We start from the raw sequence: 8616 nt of genomic DNA, 5'->3' as shown, positions 1-8616 counted from the left end.
GAAAATTATGTGGATATATTGAAGCAACATCTBAAGACATCAGTCAGGAAGTTAAAGCTTGGTCGCAAATGGGTCATCTAAATGGACAATGAGCCCAAGCATACTTCCAAAGTTGTGGCAAAATGGCTTAAGAACAACACAGTCAAGGTATTGGAGTGGCCATCACAAAGCCCTGACCTCAATCCTATAGAACATTTATTTGTGGGCAGATCTGAAAAAGCGTGTGCGAGCAAGTAGGCCTACAAACCTGACTCAGTTACACCAGCTCTGTCAGGAGGAATGGGCCAAAATTCACCCAACTTATTGTGGGAAGCTTGTGGAAGGCAACCCGAAACACTTGACCTAAGTTAAACAATTCAAATGCAATGCTACCAAATACTAATTGAGTGTAGGTAAACTTCTGACCCACTGGGAATGTGATGAAAGACTAAAGCTGAAATAAATCATTCTCTCTACTATTATTCTGTCATTTCACATTCTTAAAATAAATTGGTGATCCTTTATAACCTAAGACAGGGAAATTTTACTTGGATTAAATGTCAGGAATTGTGAAAAACTGAGTTTAAATGTATTTGGCTAAGGTGCACGTAAACTTCCGACTTCAACTGTACGTATCAGATGCTCAACATGCTCTGCTCACACCTACTGTGATGATCCGGGCCTAAACCACTCAAAAACGACCCTAGGCACTATGGAACACAAAGCATTAACTATCTCATCCTGGAATATACAAGGTCTGAGGTCATCTGGCTTTGGCCTAAAGAGCAGGAACCCAGACTTCATCAAATAAATTGGAAATATAGACATTGTCATCCTACAAGGAACATGGTATAAAGGAGACGGACTCACTGGTTGCCCTCTAAGCTACAGAGATCTGGTAGTCACATCCACCAAACTACCAGGTGTCAAACAGGGAAGAGACTCAGGGGGTATGCTAATTTGGTATAGAGCAGACCTAACCCACTCTATTAGTCAAAACAGGAACATTTTACATCTGGCAAGAAACTAATAATGAAATGATCTCAACAGAGAAGAATGTCCTCATGTGTGCTACCTATATCCCCCAATAGAATCCCCATGCTTTAACGATGACAGCTTCTCCATCCTAGAGGGGGAGATCAACAATTTCCAGTCTCAGGGACATGTACTAGTCTGTGGCGGCCTAAATGCCAGAACTCGACAAGAACCTGACACCCTCAGAACACAGGGGGACAAACACCTACCTGGAGGTGTCAGCATTCCCTCCGCCATATGCCTCCCTAGACACAACTACGACAACATTACCAACAAAAATGCATCACAACTCCTGCAGGTCTGTCTAAGGCTGGGTATGTACATAGTCAGTGGTTGGCTTCGAGTTGACTCCTATGGTAGGTACATCTATAGCTCATCTCTTAGCAGTAGTACCGTAGACCACTGACCTCAACCCAGAGTCTCTTAGATTGTTCACAGTCAGTCCACTGAGAACCCTATCAGATCACAGCAAAATCACACTCCACTTGAACAGACCTATGCTCAATCTTGAGGCATCAAAGCCAAAGGAACGGAATAATATTAAGAAATGCTATAGATGGAAGAAAAATAGTGTGGAAACCTACCAAAAAACAATTAGTCAACAACAAATTCAATCCCTTCTAGACAATTTCCTGGACAAAATGTTTCACTGTAATAGTGAAGTTGTGAACTTGGCAGTAGAAAACCTAAACAGTATATTTGACCTTTCAGCTTCCCTATCAAATATAAAAATGTCAAGCAGACAACCTAAGAAAATGAACAACAATGACAAATGGTTTGATGAAGAATGCATAAACCTAAGAAAGAAATTGAGATACCTATCCAACCAAAAACATAGAGACCCAGAAAACCTGAGCCTACGCCTTCGCTACGGTGAATCACTAAAACAATACAGACATACACTACGGAAAAAGAAGGAACAGCACATCAGAAATCAGCTCAATGTAATTGAAGAATCCATAGAATCTAACCAATTCTGGGAAAATTGGGAAACTCTGAACAAACAACAACACGAAGAGTTATCTATCCAAAACTGAGATGTATGGATAAACCACTTCTCCAATCTACTTGGCTCTGTAACAACGAACAAACAGCAAAAACATATACATGATCAAAATACAAATCTTAGAATCCACTATCAAAGACTTCCAGAACCACTAGATTCTCCAATTAAATGAATGAAACTTACAGGGACAAAATTACAAAACCCTCCAACCCAAAAAGACCTGTTGGGGCCTGATGGTATCCTAATAAAAATAATAAAATATACAGACCACCAAATTCCTATGGGCTATTCTTAAACTATATAACATAATCCACAGCTCTGGACATTCCCCAATATTGGAAACAAGACCAGTGGTGTAAAGTACTCAAGTAAAATACTTTAAAGTACTCTTAGACTTTTTGGGTCAAGCATTTTCAGCTTTCAGTTGTGACTTTATCAAACATACTATTTAAGTGTCAATTGGCGACGGTGCACTGGAATCAAATCTAGCTGCAGCCACCCGGCATCACCTATAAAACTGAAAGTCAAGGATGTCAACTTTGGTTTCCTCTGTGATTGGTGTCTTTCTGTCCCAACTCAGGCGAGGCCTACAGCAGCACCTAGATCTTTTGCACGGATTCTGTCAGACCTGGCCCAGCTAGTTACATCTCAAGTATTACAAAAAATTAATGGTCTTCAAAAAAGGTCAGTTGGCCAGACCACAATACAAATTCATCTAGACACCGTTGCCCTAAGCACACAAAAAATTAATACATACTTGGCCTAAACAATTAATGCACAGGGTAACTTCCACAAAGCTTGTGTGAATGATCTGAGGAGACAAGCAAGAGGAGCCTTCTTATTGCCCATTCAAAAGGAAACATCACATTTTACATACGAAGTTGGAGATAAGCTAAAAATAACGAACAGTTATAGAACCATTGGGCCCTTTTTTTTTAATTTTGGTTTTTGGGGGAGGTCTGTTGGTCTGCTAACCAACAAGAATTCACAAAATGGGACAACACCAAATTGAGACTCTGCATGCAGAATTCTGCAAAAATATCCTCAGTGTACAATGTAAAACACCAAATAATGCATGCAGAGCCGAATTAGGCCGATACCCGCTAGTGATCAAAATACAGAAAAGAGACGTTAATTGTACAACCACACAAAAGGAAGCGATTCCCAAACCTTCCTAAAAATAGCCATCACCTACAGTCCCCTCAGCAAGCTGGTCCTGGGGCTCTGTTCACAAACACATACAAACCCCACAGAGCCCCAGAACAGCAACACAATCAGACCCAACCAAATCATGAGAAAGCAAAAAGATAATTACTTGACACATTGTTAAGAATTTACAAAAAAACTGAGCAAACCAGAATGCTATTTGGCCCTAAACAGAGAGTACACAGTGGCAGAATACCTGACCACTGTGACAGACCGAAAATTTTGGAAATATTTAACTATGTATAGCCTTACTATTGAGAAAGGCTGCCGGAAGTAGACCTGGCTCTCAAGGGAAGACAGGCTATGTGCACATGTGTATTTGGGAACTTTTGTGAGTGTGACGTTTACTGTAAATGTTGTATTGCTATTTCACTTTGTTTACTATCTATTTGACTTGCTTTGGCAATGTAAACATATGTTTCCCATGCCAAAAAACAAAACAAAATGTAATTTAATTGAGTTAGGAGAGAGAGAGAGAGAGCGAGAGAGAGAGAGAGAGATAGAGAACACCAGCTCACACTGCAGAAATCGAGGACGGAGAGAGAGAGAGCGAGAGAGAGAGAGCGAGAGAGAGAGAGAGAGAACCCCGGCTCACTGCAGAGATGGAGTGATTGGTTCTAGTCCAAGATCTCCACAGATCAAGACCAGTTTTATTCAGATTGTACCTGCTGTGCTGTTTCTCTGGTGTTGGTCACTGTGCTGTATGTAATGTCCTCCTCAGGGTCAGCAGACTGCAAAGAAATAAATAACAAAGAGGAACAGGCCTTGTTTATTTACCACCTCAACCACAGTTTGTTTCAGATGTATGTTTAGTGAACTGACAATTTCCTGTTATCTGTCTTGTTAACAGTATTTTTCAACATATTTTGCACTATAAGAGATTGGGTTCCATTAGAATATGGGACATTTTTGTCAACTCATTGATAATCAACTGAAGAGGTAACGAGTCAAATGGTAGATGATCCCATATTTAGAACAGAAAAGCAGATGGTTGAAAAGAATAAAATTAAATAAGTGTATCCTACCACTGAGTTGTTAGTTGTCTGGTCCTTGGCCTTATTGTCCTCTGGAATAAAGAGGGAGATGTCAACTACTTCTGAGTTTGTTGTAGTACAATAATACTTCTGAATGGATTTCTTAAAGACAATTCCTCCAAATATTTTCTGTCATTCAAGATAAATCACAGGCAAGAAATATACTGTTGGTCACAATATCAATACATTTAGTATTTTCTAAACTATTCTCCTTTTTTAAATTCACATAAAATGACTACTTACTATGCTTTCTCCACATCTTCCATGTTACTAGGATACCAGCTGTCACCACCACCAACATGCCCAGAGAGATGAGTAGGACTTTCACAGACCTGATGGATTACATATAAGAACTTGAAWTAYTAATAKAATWAAAAAAGATCATTATWAATMGATKATTTGTGAAAAGGTAARAACTTGTATGATAAGTGGAACAATTATTTATCTATTCACATGTGTGGAAGTTGACCATGATGAATCAAGTGTGCACCACCCTGTGAGATGTTTGACAAATTTTCCTGTCCAGATCTAAAAGAGCATTTAGAATAATGTAACAAGGCCTTACTAATTTTTGAGGTCATCCCAGCAGAAAAAGGGCAATGATTCATTTTTGAAGGCAAGAAAGTCAACATTTGAATAACCTTCATTATATAGTTCTTGTCAATGAAAGGTATGTGTAAGAGATGAAAAATTAAAAAACCATAGTTTTTTTTGGTCACAAGAAACATTAAAGTAACTATAAGTAAAGTTATATCGAGAGTAAACCTCCGCAAGAATTACTTTTTTAACTAAGAGCTACTTTAAATTTGTAATGGTCTTTTATATATATCATATTAATTTTATGCCACTTAATCACTCTCAACTCCTGGTGGTTATCATTAGTCCAATATGAGAGAGAATATCTGAAAAATCATCTCTCCTCTCTAGGTTCTCCTATCATAGATACAGTAATGTGGTATTATGGAACTGAAAATATGGCGGCTGGTGTAGTCCATCTTGTTCATAGAGCCTTGGTCAGCTGAATCTCTGTGGAAAGCACTGTTGTATTTTTCAATAAAGCTAAGAAGTCATTTTTGGTGTACTCCTGTTAATGTGTGTTATCTTATCAAGACAAAGAAAACCTAATCCTCTGTTGACGCTAACTCTAGGTGGCTGCTACAAACCTGTGTGTCCTTTACTGTTTTGCGTTGAGGTGTTCCCCTCATTAAACAGTAACTTGCATAGTCGGCATCGATGTTACTACATATACTACAGTCATGTCCCTGGCAAAACCACTATAGTGAATACTACAGTAATTCCACAAAGCAGTGTAGAGAAACCCATCGTCACTAGGCGGAAGTATTATCTTAACTACACGGTCTTAGACCGGTATAATTTTTTCTGTGGGATGTTTCTATAAAGGGCAAGTAAACAGTCTTATCATCTTATCATAACACAAGTTGTTTTATAGTGCAGAAACAAAGGTGATTGCATTCCAACCTAAATGTGTTTGTGTGTTGATGTTTCCACAGTGGGGTATGTGTCTGTGCATACAGGCGGCTCCATCACCTTCCCATGTCCACTATGATCGATCATATCAACCAGTGAAATACCAGGTAGTAAAGGATTAGGTTGGGATGTAATGTTCTTATGTAGTACGCACATGACCAAATCTCCTAAGACAGTGGTCAGACCCTCAACTTCGATGACAATCAACAAGAGAATCTTCAACTGGACCATGACTGACACATGAACGTCATGGGACTCTGAGATTACAGGTTGTGTTTGTGGAGATCCAATGGAGGACCAATATCAGGATACAATGGATCTACCTATCTGTCACTCCCGGTACGATCCCTTCACTGCTTGTACTCTAGTAAAGTAGATGAATAGTGTTTCACAATGTCTATGGATTGTCCTGTAATCTGCAATGTCAAATACTAAAATAATGACCCAATTATAAATAGCCTATTACACAAATGAAATGAGAAATGTTGTACCACTCTGAAATTCCATAGAACAGATCTATAACTGTCACATGTAGGTAAAACAAGATTAAAACTCAGCCAAAAAAAGAAAGCGTCCTTTTTTCCAGGACCCCGTCTTTCAAAGATAATTAAGTAAAAATTCAAATAAATTCACAGAATCTTCAATGTAAGGTTTAAACACCATTTCCCATGCTTGTTCAATGACCATAAGCAATTAATGAACATGGCACCTGTGGAGGTCATTAAGACACTTAACAGCTTAAGACGGTAGGAATTAAGGTCACAGTTATGAAAACTTAGGACACTAAAAGAGCCTTTTCTACTGACTTGAAAAACACCAAGAAGCGATGCCCAGGGTCCCTGCTCATTGCGTGAACGTGCCTTAGGCAATGCTGCAAGATGGCATAAGATTGCGTTTGGCCAGGCAAATAAATTTGCAAGATGCCCGTACTGTGAGATGCCTAATGACAGCGCTATCAGGGGACAGGACAGACAGATGAAAATTGTTCCTCACAGTGCAGAACTATGTGTAACCACCCTTAACTGCACAGGATCGGTACATTCCGAACCATCACACCTGCAAGGACAAGGTCAGGATGGCAACAAACCCTCCGAGTACACCAGGAGCTCACAAATCCCTCCATCAGTGCTTAGAACTGTCCGCAATGGCTGAGAGAAGGCTGGGACTGAAGGGCTTGTTGGCCTGTTGGTAAGACAGGTCTCAACAAGACATCAACCGGCAAGTTTGCTGAAAATAAACGCAGTTGACAGTGTTTGGATTCGACATTTTGAACATTGAGATATTAAATAAATGATTAGAGAAGAAGCATAGAATATTAAGGAGTGAAATAGACTGGGTCTCTGGTAGAAAACAGATAGCTGTGGAAATGTATTGGGTGACAAGAAGGAGAGCCACCGTGTTGATACAGGAGACAGATGGACAGTCTGTGGGATTAGGTTAGGTCAGAAGGTGAGGACAAAATTCCCTGAAGGGAGTAATAAGGGTTTGGTATCTTGTTACTTATTTTCCCTGTTAACTAAAGATGTAAGGATTGGAGAGAAGGAGGAAGTGTCTTAAGTGGGATATATACATCTGGATTGAAGACCTGTTGAGTTGGTCTGAATTACAGCTGTACAGAACCTTTGGGAAGAAATTAAACTTGGTTCAAGCTTCTCTAGTGTCCTTGAAGTTATTATCTCTGACAGTAAAGAACCTAACCCAGTGAGAGGACGTTTCTTTTTTTGCCTGGTTTATTTTGGGTCATGAAGGAGTGAACAGAACTAACCTTGTGAGGAAAGTTACATTCTTCAAAGAATCAATGGCAATATATCATTATTATGAATTTAAAAGACAAAAAATAGATGTATCAATCAACAGAATGAGCTTTAAGAACTTGGCAGGAGCCCTGTTGTAAAAGCAACTTTTCTGTTCTCTGAATTCCTTGTTTTTTTACCTCTGTGTTAGAGTACTTCCGAACTCTATGTGGAAACAACAGAAGTGACTGGAGTAGAAGGAGGGGAGTGGGTCCACTGTCCTGTTGTTACTATAGTACTCTGGAGGTAGAAGTGGTGCAGGATGGGTGGTGATTGTGTGATGTGGTATTCTGTGACTTTACCTGGAAACAACAGTGACCTTAAAGGGACTACGTGAAAGCCAACAACAGAAACAGTCTTAACAGTGACTATGAGTGGACTGAAGATGGAGAACACTGACTGGTATTGGGTGTAGAGTGGGAGAACTAGAGTGCCTGTTCACATCACTGTCAGTCCAACAAACCTGCAACACAGAGAACCCTCTAAGATGAACCTCAAGTTAGTAGATCAATCACGAAAATACTTTATGATCAATATGCTTCACTTTGTTTTATCCACTGGGCATCAATCTGAACTGATTGTAATATAACCTATGAATTGTGATTGTTGCTATACAACCTGACCTATTGGTTTACCATTAACTTCATTGGATGATAATTGTTGTTTAACCTCAACAGCAACCCAAGATCCACCGACTCAACAACCCTCTGACCTCTCCAACTGCTGAGTCTGTTCAGAGACTGACAACGACAAGTCAGAGCTGAGGGGGAACATTGGGGAAGTTCACCAGAGGTTATTAATCAACTCCTTCAGCTGTATTATCCCACATATTGTTAGATATATGACACAGAGCAACATAATTCCCATATACCTACATACCAGTTAATGATAACAAATACCCCTCCCAATGCATCTAGAGACGTTATACTTCCCCTGGGTGGACATCTTGTGAGACAGTAGCAGCATAGATTGTCGTATTCTCCCATTTGCAAGAAAGTTTGCACACACAAAAAAAACAACTTATTTTGGTATAGTAAATAATCTCAATAATAGTCATATCATCTCTTCATTTTGC

General features: G+C 39.4%; 1 long non-coding RNA gene across 2 annotated transcripts in view; it reads right to left on the bottom strand.

The window, feature by feature from the left end:
* Positions 1-4588, bottom strand: part of LOC139025023 (uncharacterized) — a 13272-nt gene extending 8684 nt beyond the window's left edge. For both annotated transcript variants that reach the window (XR_011476452.1, XR_011476453.1), the window contains exons 1-3: positions 4504-4588; positions 4252-4292; positions 3892-3957 (exon numbers count right to left, since the gene is read on the bottom strand). This is a non-coding gene — a long non-coding RNA (uncharacterized lncRNA). The remainder of the gene's footprint in view (positions 1-3891; positions 3958-4251; positions 4293-4503) is intronic.
* Positions 4589-8616: the final 4028 nt, after the last annotated feature.

This window comes from Salvelinus sp. IW2-2015, unplaced genomic scaffold (assembly GCF_002910315.2).
Source record: "Salvelinus sp. IW2-2015 unplaced genomic scaffold, ASM291031v2 Un_scaffold2152, whole genome shotgun sequence".
NCBI classification, from domain to species: Eukaryota; Metazoa; Chordata; class Actinopteri; order Salmoniformes; family Salmonidae; genus Salvelinus; species Salvelinus sp. IW2-2015.
The sequence above is the reverse complement of the archived record's forward strand: the minus strand, read 5'-3'. Positions and strand labels throughout refer to the sequence as shown.